Genomic DNA, 13,894 nt, shown 5'->3' on the forward strand with positions numbered 1-13,894 from the left:
GTAGAGTCCTCCTACCTAAACAGGAGTTAGAGAGGAGCAGATACAGCATGGAGATCCAAGTCCTGGTCCTCTTTAGACCTCAGTGTAGTCCTGGTCCTCTAGAGACCTCAGTGTAGTCCTGGTCCTCTTTAGACCTCAGTGTAGTCCTGGTGATCTTTAGACCTCAGTGTAGTCCTGGTCCTCTTTAGACCTCAGTGTAGTCCTGGTCCTCTAGAGACCTCAGTGTAGTCCTGGTCCTCTTTAGACCTCAGTGTAGTCCTGGTCCTCTAGAGACCTCAGTGTAGTCCTGGTCCTCTATAGACCTCAGTGTAGTCCTGGTCCTCTTTAGACCTCAGTGTAGTCCTGGTCCTCTAGAGACCTCAGTGTAGTCCTGGTCCTCTTTAGCCCTCAGTGTAGTCCTGGTCCTCTTTAGACCTCAGTGTAGTCCTGGTCCTCTTTAGACCTCAGTGTAGCCCTGGTGCTCTTTAGACCTCAGTGTAGTCCTGGTCCTCTAGAGACCTCAGTGTAGTCCTGGTCCTCTAGAGACCTCAGTGTAGTCCTGGTCCTCTTTAGACCTCAGTGTAGTCCTGGTCCTCTAGAGACCTCAGTGTAGTCCTGGTCCTCTTTAGACCTCAGTGTAGTCCTGGTCCTCTTTAGACCTCAGTGTAGTCCTGGTCCTCTAGAGACCTCAGTGTAGTCCTGGTCCTCTAGAGACCTCAGTGTAGTCCTGGTCCTCTAGAGACCTCAGTGTAGTCCTGGTCCTCTTTAGACCTCAGTGTAGTCCTGGTCCTCTTTAGACCTGAGTGTAGTCCTGGTCCTCTTTAGACCTCAGTGTAGTCCTGGTCCTCTAGAGACCTCAGTGTAGTCCTGGTCCTCTTTAGACCTCAGTGTAGTCCTGGTCCTCTTTAGACCTCAGTGTAGTCCTGGTCCTCTTTAGACCTCAGTGTAGTCCTGGTCCTCTTTAGACCTCAGTGTAGTCCTGGTCCTCTAGAGACCTCAGTGTAGTCCTGGTCCTCTTTAGACCTCAGTGTAGTCCTGGTCCTCTAGAGACCTCAGTGTAGTCCTGGTCCTCTTTAGACCTCAGTGTAGTCCTGGTCCTCTTTAGACCTCAGTTTAGTCCTGGTCCTCTTTAGACCTCAGTGTAGTCCTGGTCCTCTTTAGACCTCAGTGTAGTCCTGGTCCTCTAGAGACCTCAGTGTAGTCCTGGTCCTCTAGAGACCTCTGTAGTCCTGGTCCTCTTTAGACCTCAGTGTAGTCCTGGTCCTCTAGAGACCTCAGTGTAGTCCTGGTCCTCTAGAGACCTCTGTAGTCCTGGTCCTCTTTAGACCTCAGTGTAGTCCTGGTCCTCTATAGACCTCAGTGTAGTCCTGGTCCTCTAGAGACCTCTGTAGTCCTGGTCCTCTTTAGACCTCAGTGTAGTCCTGGTCCTCTATAGACCTCAGTGTAGTCCTGGTCCTCTTTAGACCTCAGTGTAGTCCTGGTCCTCTAGAGACCTCTGTAGTCCTGGTCCTCTTTAGACCTCAGTGTAGTCCTGGTCCTCTAGAGACCTCAGTGTAGTCCTGGTCCTCTTTAGACCTCTGTAGTCCTGGTCCTCTTTAGACCTCTGTAGTCCTGGTCCTCTATAGACCTCAGTGTAGTCCTGGTCCTCTTTAGACCTCTGTAGTCCTGGTCCTCTATAGACCTCAGTGTAGTCCTGGTCCTCTTTAGACCTCTGTAGTCCTGGTCCTCTTTAGACCTCAGTGTAGTCCTGGTCCTCTAGAGACCTCAGTGTAGTCCTGGTCCTCTAGAGACCTCTGTAGTCCTGGTCCTCTTTAGACCTCAGTATAGTCCTGGTCCTCTAGAGACCTCAGTGTAGTCCTGGTCCTCTTTAGACCTCAGTGTAGTCCTGGTCCTCTTTAGACCTCAGTGGAGTCCTGGTCCTCTTTAGACCTCTGTAGTCCTGGTCCTCTAGAGACCTCAGTGTAGTCCTGGTCCTCTAGAGACCTCAGTGTAGTCCTGGTCCTCTTTAGACCTCAGTGTAGTCCTGGTCCTCTTTAGACCTCAGTGTAGTCCTGGTCCTCTTTAGACCTCAGTGTAGTCCTGGTCCTCTTTAGACCTCAGTGTAGTCCTGGTCCTCTAGAGACCTCAGTGGAGTCCTGGTCCTCTAGAGACCTCAGTGTAGTCCTGGTCCTCTATAGACCTCAGTGTAGTCCTGGTCCTCTTTAGACCTCAGTGTAGTCCTGGTCCTCTTTAGACCTCAGTGTAGTCCTGGTCCTCTATAGACCTCAGTGTAGTCCTGGTCCTCTTTAGACCTCTGTAGTCCTGGTCCTCTAGAGACCTCAGTGTAGTCCTGGTCCTCTAGAGACCTCAGTGTAGTCCTGGTCCTCTAGAGACCTCTGTAGTCCTGGTCCTCTTTAGACCTCAGTGTAGTCCTGGTCCTCTAGAGACCTCAGTGTAGTCCTGGTCCTCTTTAGACCTCTGTAGTCCTGGTCCTCTTTAGACCTCTGTAGTCCTGGTCCTCTATAGACCTCAGTGTAGTCCTGGTCCTCTTTAGACCTCTGTAGTCCTGGTCCTCTATAGACCTCAGTGTAGTCCTGGTCCTCTTTAGACCTCTGTAGTCCTGGTCCTCTTTAGACCTCAGTGTAGTCCTGGTCCTCTTTAGACCTCAGTGTAGTCCTGGTCCTCTAGAGACCTCAGTGTAGTCCTGGTCCTCTAGAGACCTCTGTAGTCCTGGTCCTCTTTAGACCTCAGTATAGTCCTGGTCCTCTAGAGACCTCAGTGTAGTCCTGGTCCTCTTTAGACCTCAGTGTAGTCCTGGTCCTCTTTAGACCTCAGTGGAGTCCTGGTCCTCTTTAGACCTCTGTAGTCCTGGTCCTCTAGAGACCTCAGTGTAGTCCTGGTCCTCTAGAGACCTCAGTGTAGTCCTGGTCCTCTTTAGACCTCAGTGTAGTCCTGGTCCTCTTTAGACCTCAGTGTAGTCCTGGTCCTCTTTAGACCTCAGTGTAGTCCTGGTCCTCTAGAGACCTCAGTGGAGTCCTGGTCCTCTAGAGACCTCAGTGTAGTCCTGGTCCTCTATAGACCTCAGTGTAGTCCTGGTCCTCTTTAGACCTCAGTGTAGTCCTGGTCCTCTTTAGACCTCAGTGTAGTCCTGGTCCTCTATAGACCTCAGTGTAGTCCTGGTCCTCTTTAGACCTCTGTAGTCCTGGTCCTCTAGAGACCTCAGTGTAGTCCAGTGAATAATGTGGGCTACGTAGACAACTGGAAGACTTTCTGGGGAAAACCTGATCTGATGAGGAGAGACGGCATTCATCCCACGTTGGACGGAGCGCGTCTCATTTCTGCGAATATGACCAAGTTGATCACCGGACTTAATCTATGACAACCCAGGGTTCAGATCAGGAACCGGGAGCAGAGTTGTAGTTTAACACCCTTCTCTGCTCTTCCATTCGAGCAGTTACCCACCCTTGACTTTAGAGTAGAGACTGTGTCTGTCCCACGGCCACTTCAATGAAATAAATCAAAAGTAAGCAGAAGAGGAGTCGTACACAATAACCTTATACAAGTTAACACCATTATTTCAGCAGTGCAACAAAATAGGTCTATTAAATGTGGTCTCTTAAATATTCGATCTCTGTCATCTAAAGCTGTGTTACTGAATGATTTAATATCAGATAATCACATTGATTTATGTTGCCTAACTGAAACCTGGCTGAGCCATGAAGAATATGTCTGCCTGAATGAATCGACTCCTCCAAGTCATATTAATACTCACATTCCTCGAGGCACCGGTCGAGGAGGTGGAGTAGCAGCCATCTTTGAATCGAGCCTATTAATTAATCCTCAACCAAAATTACACTCCACCTCATTTGAAAGCCTTGTTCTTAGTCTTTCACATCCAACCTGGAAAACACTACAGCCAATTCGATTTGTGATTCTGTACCGGCCACCAGGTCCATATTCAGAGTTTATATCTGAATTCTCAGAATTTATATCAAGTTTGGTTCTTAAAACCGATAAAGTTATTATTGTTGGAGATTTTAATATCCATGTGGATGTTGATAATGATTGCCTTAGTGCTGCATTCATCTCCTTGTTGGACTCGATTGGCTTCTGTCAGAGAGTACAGAAACCCACTCACAGCTTTGGCCACACGCTTGATCTTGTTCTTACTTATGGCGTTGACATTGAGCATTTGAACATCTTCCCACAGAATCCTCTTCTGTCAGACCACAACCTCATAACTTTTGAATTTATACTACCGGAGTGTACTCCGTTAGTCAAAAGTTTCTACACTAGATGTCTAACTGATAGTGCTGTAGCTAAATTTAAAGAAGCGATTCCTTCTGTATTTGATTCGATACCACCTCAATATAACAGAGGACTCCTGGTCTAACTTTAGTCCGTCCCAGATTGATCATCTTGTTGACAGTGCCATAGGCTCTCTGAGAATGACACTGGACTCGATAGCCCTCTGAAGAAGAAGACAGTGAGGAAGAGGAGGTTTGCTCCTGGTATAACCCTCAGACCCGCAAACTGAAGCAAACGTCACGAAGCTTGAGAACATATGGCGTTCAACTAATCTCGAAGAATCCCGCTTAGTTTGGCGAGATAGTCTTAAGACATATAAGAAGGCCCTCCGTAATGCCAGAGCAGCCTATTACTCATCAGTAATAGAACAAAATAAAACAACCCAGGTTTCTCTTCAGCACTGTAGCCAGGCTGACAGAGTCACAGCTCTGTGGAGCCGAGCATTCCTATAAACCTTAGTGGTAATGACTTTATGAACTTTTAATGAAAAGATTTTAACTATTAGGGACAAGATTAATAATCTCTTGCCCATAACCAGTGCCAATCTGTCCTCAAGTGGAATGGCCTTGAAACCGCTGTATGCCCTGGTGTATATTTGGAGGGCTTTTCTCCCATCAACCGTGACCAATTCTCTTCAACGGTTTCTACTTCGAACACGTCTACCTGTCTCTTGGACCCCATCCCGACGAGGCTGCTTAAAGACGTTCTGCCTTTAATTGGCGGCTCTATTAGATAATTTCAATGTGTCTCTGCTAACAGGCCACCACACTCCTTCAAGGTGGCTGTTATTAAACCTCTCCTGAAGAAGCCCACTCTGGATCCAGAGGTATTGGCTAACTACAGACCGATCTCTAACCTCCCCTTCCTCTCCAAGATCCTTGAGAAAGTGGTCGCAAATCAGTTGTGCGACTTTCTACATCATAATAGTTTATTTGAGAAATTTCAATCAGGATTTAGAAAACACCACAGCACCGAGACGGCACTGGTGAAAATTACAAATTACCTCTTAATGGCAGCAGATAAAGGACTCCTCTCTGTACTGGTCTTGTTAGACCTTAGTGCTGATAGAGGACTCATCTCTGTACTGGTCTTGTTAGACCTTAGTCCTGATAGAGGACTCCTCTCTGTCCTGGTCTTGTTAGACCTTAGTGCTGATAGAGGACTCCTCTCTGTACTGGTCTTGTTAGACCTTAGTCCTGATAGAGGACTCATCTCTGTCCTGGTCCTGTTAGACCTTAGTGCTGATAGAGGACTCCTCTCTGTACTGGTCTTGTTAGACCTTAGTCCTGATAGAGGACTCCTCTCTGTCCTGGTCTTGTTAGACCTTAGTCCTGATAGAGGACTCCTCTCTGTACTGGTCTTGTTAGACCTTAGTGCTGATAGAGGACTCCTCTCTGGCCTGGTCTTGTTAGACCTTAGTGCTGATAGAGGACTCCTCTCTGTCCTGGTCTTGTTAGACCTTAGTGCTGATAGAGGACTCCTCTCTGTCCTGGTCTTGTTAGACCTTAGTGCTGATAGAGGACTCCTCTCTGTCCTGGTCTTGTTAGACCTTAGTGCTGATAGAGGACTCATCTCTGTCCTGGTCTTGTTAGACCTTAGTGCTGATAGAGGACTCCTCTCTGTACTGGTCTTGTTAGACCTTAGTGCTGATAGAGGACTAACTCTGTACTGGTCTTGTTAGACCTTAGTCCTGATAGAGGACTCCTCTCTGTACTGGTCTAGTTAGACCTTAGTGCTGATAGAGGACTCATCTCTGTCCTGGTCTTGTTAGACCTTAGTGCTGATAGAGGACTCCTCTCTGTACTGGTCTTGTTAGACCTTAGTGCTGATAGAGGACTCCTCTCTGTACTGGTCTTGTTAGACCTTAGTCCTGATAGAGGACTCCTCTCTGTACTGGTCTTGTTAGACCTTAGTGCTGATAGAGGACTCCTCTCTGTACTGGTCTTGTTAGACCTTAGTCCTGATAGAGGACTCCTCTCTGTCCTGGTCTAGTTAGACCTTAGTCCTGATAGAGGACTCCTCTCTGTACTGGTCTTGTTAGACCTTAGTGCTGATAGAGGACTCATCTGTACTGGTCTAGTTAGACCTTAGTGCTGATAGAGGACTCATCTCTGTACTGGTCTTGTTAGACCTTAGTGCTGATAGAGGACTCCTCTCTGTACTGGTCTTGTTAGACCTTAGTGCTGATAGAGGACTCATCTCTGTACTGGTCTTGTTAGACCTTAGTGCTGATAGAGGACTCCTCTCTGGCCTGGTCTTGTTAGACCTTAGTGCTGATAGAGGACTCCTCTCTGTACTGGTCTTGTTAGACCTTAGTGCTGATAGAGGACTCCTCTCTGTACTGGTCTTGTTAGACCTTAGTGCTGATAGAGGACTCCTCTGTCCTGGTCTTGTTAGACCTTAGTGCTGATAGAGGACTCCTCTCTGTCCTGGTCTTGTTAGACCTTAGTGCTGATAGAGGACTCATCTCTGTCCTGGTCTTGTTAGACCTTAGTGCTGCATTCGACACCATTGACCATGACATCCTGTTACAGAGACTGGAGCAGTCGATTGGCATTTCAGGCACGGCACTAATTTGGTTTAAATCCTATTTATCAGATCGATCTCAGTTTGTATTTGTAAACATGGGCCTGTAAAACCCAAATTTAAACACGCCCCTTTTTAAACCCCCCCGGCCTTTTTTTTTGGGGGGGGGGGGTTATTTGGGGCCCCCCAAAAAAACCCCCCCTTTTGGGGGCCCCCCCTTTTTTTTTTAAACCCGGTACCTTTTTTTTAGGGGGGGTTTTTTTCCCCCCCCGGTTTGGCCCCCGGGGTTCCCCCCCCTTTTTTTTTTTCCCCCCCCTTTTTTGGGGTCCTTTTTAAGACCCGGGGGCCCCCCCCCCAAAAAAGGAAGTTTTTCCTTTTATTTTTTTTTTTTTTTTTCCCCTTTTTTTTTTCCCCCCTTGGGCCTGGGGTTTTTTCCCCCCCCCTTTTTTCCTTTTTCCCCCCGGGTTTTCCCTTTTAAATTTTTTTTTCCCCCTCGGGGGGTTTTTTTTTCCTCTTGGGGCCCTTTAAGCCTTTTTGGGGTTTTGGCCCCCCCCCCCCCGGGGGGGCCCCCCCCGGGGGTTTTTCCCCCCAAATTGTCCCCCCTTTTTTTCCCCCCCCCCCGGGGGGGTTCCCCCCCCTTTTTTGGGCCCCCCCCTTTTTTGGGGTCCCCCTGGGGGGGTTTTTTTTTCCCTTTTTTCCCCCCCCCCCCCTTGGCCCGGGAGCCTGGTTTTGGCCCGGGGGGGGAAAAGCCTTTTTCCCCCCCCGGGGGGGAAAGGGGGCCTTTTTTTTGGGGCCCTTTTTTTTTTCCCCGGCCCCCCTTTTGGGGCCCTTTTTTGGGGAAGTTTTTTTTTTTTTTTTTTCCCCCCCCCTTGTAGCCCCCCCCCCGGTTTTTCCCCCCGGGTTTCCCCCCGGGTTTTAAATTTGGGGCCCCCCTTTTTTCCCCCTTTTTTTTGGGCCTTTTTTTCCCCTTGGGGTTTTTAGCCTTTTTGGGGCCTCTTAACCCGGGGGCCTCAAAGGGGGTTTTGGCCTCTTAAGGGGGGGCCCCCCTTAAGCCTTTTTTCCCCCCCCTTTTTAAGACCTTTTTTTTTCCCCCCCCCCTTTTTTTTGGGGTTTTTTTTAGCCTTTTTTCCCCCCAAGCCTTTTTTGGGGCCTCTTAAGGGGGGGCCCCCTCAAACCCGGGGGCCTCAAACCCGGGGGCCTCAAACCCGGGGGCCTCAAACCCGGGGGCCTCTTAACCCGGGGGCCCCCCCAAAAACCCGGGGGTCCTTTTTAAACCCGGGGGGCCTCAAACCCGGGGGCCTCTTAAGGGGGTTTTTTGGCCCCCCCGGGGGGCCCTTTTTTTTTGGGGGGCCCTGGTTTTTTTTGGGGGGCCCTTTTTTTTTGGGGGGGCCTTTTTTTGGTCCTTTTTTTTTGGTCCTTTTTTTTTGGGGGGCCCTGGTTTTTTTTGGGGGGCCCTTTTTTGGGGGGCCCCCCCCGGGGGGGCCCCCTTTTCCCAAATTTGGCCCTTTCCCAAATTTGGCCCTTTTCCCCCCCCCCCCCCGGGGGGGAAACCCTGGTTTTTTTTGGGGGGGGGCCCCTTGGTTTTTTTTGGGGGGCCCTTTTTTTTTGGGGGGCCCTGGCCCTGGGGGGGCCCCCCCCGGGTTCCCCCCCCAAATTTGGCCCTTTTCCCCCGGGTTTTCCCCCCGGGTTTTCCCCCCCCGGCCCTTTTCCCCCGGCCCCCCCCGGCCCCCCCCGGCCCTTTTAACCCGGTTTTTTTTAAACCCTTTTTTTTTAAAATTTTTGGTCCTTTTTTTTTGGCCCTTTTTCCCTTTTTGGCCCTTTTTTTTGGGGGGGGCCCTGGCCCTTTTTGGTCCTTTTTTTTTGGGGGGCCCTTTTTTTTTGGGGGGTTTTTTGGCCCTTTTTTGGGGGCCCTTTTCCCCCGGCCCCCCCCGGCCCTTTCCCCCGGCCCCCCCCGGCCCCCCCCGGCCCCCCCCGACCCCCCCCGGCCCAAACCCGGTTTTTTTTAAAACCTCAGTGTAGTCCTGGTCCTCTAAAACCCGGTTTTTTTTAAAACCCGGTTTTTTTTTAACCTCAGGGGCCGGCCCCCCCCGGCCCCCCCCGGCCCCCCGGGTTTTCCCCCCCCTTTTTTTTTTTTTTTGGTCCTTTTTTTTTTTATTTTTATTTTAAAAATTTTTTTTTTTTTTTTTTTTGGGGGGCCCTTTTTTTTTGGGGGGCCCTGGCCCTTTTTTGGCCCTTTTCCCTTTTTGGTCCTTTTTTTTTGGTCCTTTTTTTTTTTTTTAAAAATTTGGCCCTTTTCCCCCGGGTTTTCCCCCCGGGTTTTCCCCCCGGGTTTTCCCCCCGGGTTTTCCCCCCCCGGCCCCCCCCGGCCCCCCGGGTTTTCCCCCCCAAAATTTGGCCCTTTTAAAAATTTTTGGTTTTTTTTAAAAGGGTTTTCCCCCCGGGTTTTCCCCCCGGGTTTTTTTTTTTGGGGGCCCGGGCCCGGTTTTTTCCCCCTTTAAGGGGGGGCCCCCCTTGGGGGTTTTTCCCCCCCCCTTTTTTCCCCCCCCTTTTTTCCCCCCCCCCCTTTTTTCCCCCCTTTTTTTCCCCCGGTTTTGGCCCGGGCCCCCTTTTCCTTTTCCCCCGGGGGTTTTTTTAAACCCGGTTTTTTTTAAGACCCGGTTTTTTTTAAACCCGGTTTTTTTTTTCCCCGGGTTTTTTTTTCCCCCCGGCCCCCCCCGGCCCTTTAAACCCGGTTTTTTTTTAAACCCTTTTTTTCCCCCTTTAAAACCCGGTTTTTTTTTTTTGGGGGGGCCCTGGCCTCGGAAGGGGGTTTTTGGCCTAAAAAGGGGGGCCCCCCAAAACCCCCCCCAAGGGGGGCCCTGGTTTTTTTTGGGGGGCCCTGGCCCCCCGGTTTTTCCCCCCAAGCCTTTTTTGGCCCTTTTTTTTTTTTTTTGGGGGGGTTTTTCCCCCCCCTTTTTCCCCCCCCCCTTTTTTTTTTTTTTGGGGCCCCCTTTAGCCTTTTTTTCCCCCCCCCCTTTTTTTTTTAAATTTTTTTTTTTTTTCCCCCCCTTTTTTTTTGGGGGGTTTTTTCCCTTTTTGGTCCTTTTTTTTTTTTTTTTTTTTTTCCCCCCCCCGGGTTTTCCCCCCGGGTTTTTTAAAAATTTGGCCCTTTTAAAAATTTTGGTCCTTTTTAAATTTGGCCCTTTTTTTGGCCCTTTTTTTTTTTCCCCCCCCTTTCCCGGGGGGGCCCCCCCCTTTTTTTTTTGGGGGGCCCTGGGGGCCCGGTTTTTCCCCCCTTTTCCCCCCCCCCCTTAAGGGGGTTTTGGCCTCAAACCCGGGGGCCTCAAACCCGGGGGCCTCCCCGGTTTTTCCCCCTTAAGCCTTTTTTCCCCCGGTTTTTCCCCCCCGGTTTTTCCCCCCTTTAGCCTTTTTTTCCCCCTTTCCTTTTTTCCCCCCTTTTCCCCCTTTTTTTCCCCCCCCCTTTTCCCCCTTTTTTTTTTTTTTTTCCCCCCTCAAGGGGGTTTTGGCCTCGGGCCCCCGGTTCCCCCCCCCCGGGGGGCCCTGGCCCTGGGGGGGCCCCCCCCTTTTTCCCCTTTTTTTTTGGCCCTTTTTGGGGGTTTTTCCCCCCGGCCCCCCTTTCCCCCGGGCCCCCGGTTTTTTTCCCAGGGCCCCCTTTTCCCCCGGCCCGGGCCCCCTTTTCCCTGGTTTTTTTTGGGGGGCCCTGGTTTTTTTTGGGGGGCCCTGGCCCGGGGGGCCCCCTTTCCCGGGGGGGCCCCCTTTTCCCGGGGGGGCCCCCTTTCCCGGGGGGGCCCCCTTTTCCCGGCCCCCTTTTCCCTTTTTTTAACCCGGGGGCCTTTTAAGCCTTTTTTGGCCCTTTTCCCTTTTTCCCCCGGCCCTTTTCCCCCGGGGGGGTTTTTAGCCTTTTTGGCCCTTTTTGGGGGGGGGTTTTTTTTTTTCCCCTTTTTTTTTTTTCCCCCCCCCCCTTTTTTCCCCCTTTTTTAGCCTTTTTTCCCCCTTTAGCCTTTTTTTCCCCCTTAAGCCTTTTTTTTTTTCCCCCTTTGGCCCCCGGCCCTTTTAACCCGGTTTTTTTTTTTTTTTTTTTTTTGGGGGGGGGGGTTCCCCCCCCCCGGGGGGCCCTGGTTTTTTTTGGGGGGTTTTTTTCCCTTTTTTTGGGGTTTTTTAGCCTTTTTTCCCCCCCCCCCCTTTTTTCCCCCCCCCCTTCTTTCCCCCCCCTTTTTTCCCCCCTTTTAAGCCTTTTTTCCCCCAAACCCCCCCCCCCCTTTTTTTGGCCCTTTTCCCTTTTTGGTCCTTTTTTTTTTTTTAAAAAATTTGGTTTTTTTTTTTGGGGGGCCCTTTTTTTGGGGGGCCCCCTTTTCCCGGGGGGCCCCCCCCGGGGGCCCCCCCCGGGGGGGCCCCCTTTTCCCGGGGGGGCCCCCTTTTTTTTTGGTCCTTTTTTTTTGGTCCTTTTTTTTTTTTTTTTTGGCCCTTTTTTAAAATTTGGTTTTTTTTAAAATTTTTGGCCCTTTTAAAAACCCCCTTTTCCCTTTTTTTTTTTTTTTTTTTTTTAAACCCGGTTTTTTTTTCCCCCCGGCCCTTTTAGACCTCAAGTCCTGGTCCTCTAAACCCCCGGCCCTTTTAAGACCTCAGTGTAGTCCTGGTCCTTTTTAAGACCTCAGTGTAGTCCTGGTCCTCTAAAACCTCAGGGGGGTTTTTTTTAAAAACCCGGTTTTTTTTTAAACCCTTTTTTTCCCCCTTTAGCCCTTTTTTTCCCCCCTTTTCCCCCGGGTTTTCCCCCCGGGTTTTCCCCCCGGGTTTTTTTTTAAATTTTTTTTTTTTTGGGTTTTTTTTAAAATTTGGTTTTTTTTAAAATTTGGGCCTTTTTTTGGCCCTTTTTCCCCGGGCCCCCGGTTCCCCCAGGGCCCCCTTTTCCCCCGGCCTCTTTAAGGGGGTTTTTGGCCTCGGGTTCCCCCGGCCCTTTTTGGTCCTTTTTTTTTGGTCCTTTTTTTTTGGGGGGCCCTGGCCTCTTTAACCCGGGGGCCCCCCCGGGGGGCCCCCCCTTTTTGGTCCTTTTTTTTGGCCCTTTTCCCCGGGGGGCCCCCTTTCCCAAGGGTTTTCCCCCTTTTTTGGTTTTCCCCCCGGGTTTTCCCCCCGGGTTTTCCCCCCTTTTTTGGGCCCCCCCCGGCCCCCCGGGTTTTCCCCCCGGGTTTTCCCCCCGGGTTTTTTTTTTCCCCGGGTTTTTCCTTTCCCGGGTTTTCCCCCCTTTTGGCCCTTTTTTTTTTTTAAAAAGGGGGGGGTTTTTTTTAAAAACCTCAGTGTAGTCCTGGTCCTTTTTCCCCCGGCCCCCCCCGGCCCAAGACCTCATTTAGTCCTGGCCCCCCCCCGGGGGGGGCCCTTTTTTTAAGGGGGTTTTCCCCCGGGTTCCCCCCGGCCTCCCCCCCCCGGGGCCCCCCCGGGGGGCCCTGGTTTTTTTTGGGGGGTTTTTCCCGGGGTTTTTCCCCCCCCCCCGGGTTTTCCCCCCAAACCCGGTTTTTTTTTAAAGGGGGGGAAAAAAAAATTTTTTTTTCCCCGGTTTTCCCCCCGGTTTTTTTTCCCCCCGGTTTTCCCCCCCCTTTTTGGTTTTCCCCCCAAAGGTTTTTCCCCCCGGGGGGCCCCCAAATTTTTCCCCTTTTGGCCCCCCCATTTAAAGCCGGTTTCCTCTAAACCCCAGGTTCCGGGCCCAAGCCTGTGTAGTCCGGTTCCCCCGGTGTCCTGGTTCGGGAAAATTTTCTGGGGAAAACCCCCTTAAAAGGGGGGGTTTTTTTAAAAAAATTTTTCTTTAAAACCCCCCCCCCCGGCCCAAAAAACCCCGGCCCCCCCGGGGGGGCCCCCCCCCCCGGGTTTCCCCCCCCAAAAATTTTTCCCCTTTTTTTTGGCCCTTTTTTGGCCCCCCCTTTTTTGGTTTTTTTTGGGGGGGGTTTTTTTTTTAAAAAGGGGGGTTTTTTAAAAAGTCCGGGGTTTCCCGGGGGCCCCCCAAAAGGGGGGGCCCTTTTTTTGGGGGGCCCCCCCTTTTTTTTTTTTTGGGGGGGCCCTGGAGGGGGGGGCCCGGGGCCCCGGGGGGGTTTTTGGGGGGGGCCCCCCCGGGGGGTTTTTCCCTCGGGTTTTTCCCCCCCGGGGGGGAAAGGGCCCCTTTTCCCCCCCCGGGGGGGGGGGGGGGGGCCCGGGTTTTTTTGGGGGTTTTTTTTTTGGGGGGGGCCCGGCCTTTTTTCCCCCCCCCCCCGGGGGGGTTTTTTTGGGGGTTTCCCAAAAAAAAACCCCCCCCTTTTTTTTCCCCCCCGGGGGGGGCCCCCCCCGGGGGTTTCCCCGGGGGGTTTTTTTCCCGGGGGGGCCCCGGCCCGGGGCCCCGGCCCCCGGGGGGGCCCGGTTTTTTTTTTGGGGGGGGGGTTTTTTTTTTTGGGGGGTTTTGGGCCCGGGGGTTTTGACCCCCCCCCCCCCCCTTTTTTTTTTTCCCCCCCCCCCTCTTCTTTTTTTCTTTTTCTGCCCCCCCCTTTTTTTTTTTTTTTTTTTTTTTAAAAAAAAAAAAAAACCCCCCCTTTTTTTTTTGTTTTAAAGGGTTTTTTTCCCCAAAAAAGGGGGGAAAAAGGCCTGGGGGGGGGTTTTTTTTTGGGGGGGGGGGGCCCCCGGGGGGGGCCCCCTTTTTTAAAACCCCCCCCCGGGGGGGGGTTTTAAAACCCTTTCCCCCCAAAAGGGGGGTGGGGGCCCTTAAAATTTTTTAAAATTTTTTTTTGGGGGGGGAAAAACCCGGGAAAATTTTTTTGGGGGGGGGGGGGTTTTTTCCCGGGAAACCCCCCGGGGGGGGGGGTTTAATGGGGGGAAGTTTTTCCCCGGGGGGGAAAAACCGGGGGAAAAAGGGTTTTTTTTTTAAAAAAAAGGGGCCCCCGGCCAAAAAAAAGGGGGAAAAGGGGGGCCCCCAAAAAAACCCTTAAAGGGGAAAATTTCCCCCCGGGGGGGGAAAAACCCGGGGTTTTTTTCCCGGGGGGAAAAAAGGGGAAAAAAATTTTTTTCCCCCCCCCCCTTTTAAAAGGGTTTTTTTGGGGGGCCGGGGGGGTTTTTTTTTTTTGGGGGGGTTTTTTGGGAAAACCCCCCC

Source organism: Pseudoliparis swirei, chromosome 21 (assembly GCF_029220125.1).
Source record: "Pseudoliparis swirei isolate HS2019 ecotype Mariana Trench chromosome 21, NWPU_hadal_v1, whole genome shotgun sequence".
Lineage (NCBI taxonomy): Eukaryota > Metazoa > Chordata > Actinopteri > Perciformes > Liparidae > Pseudoliparis > Pseudoliparis swirei.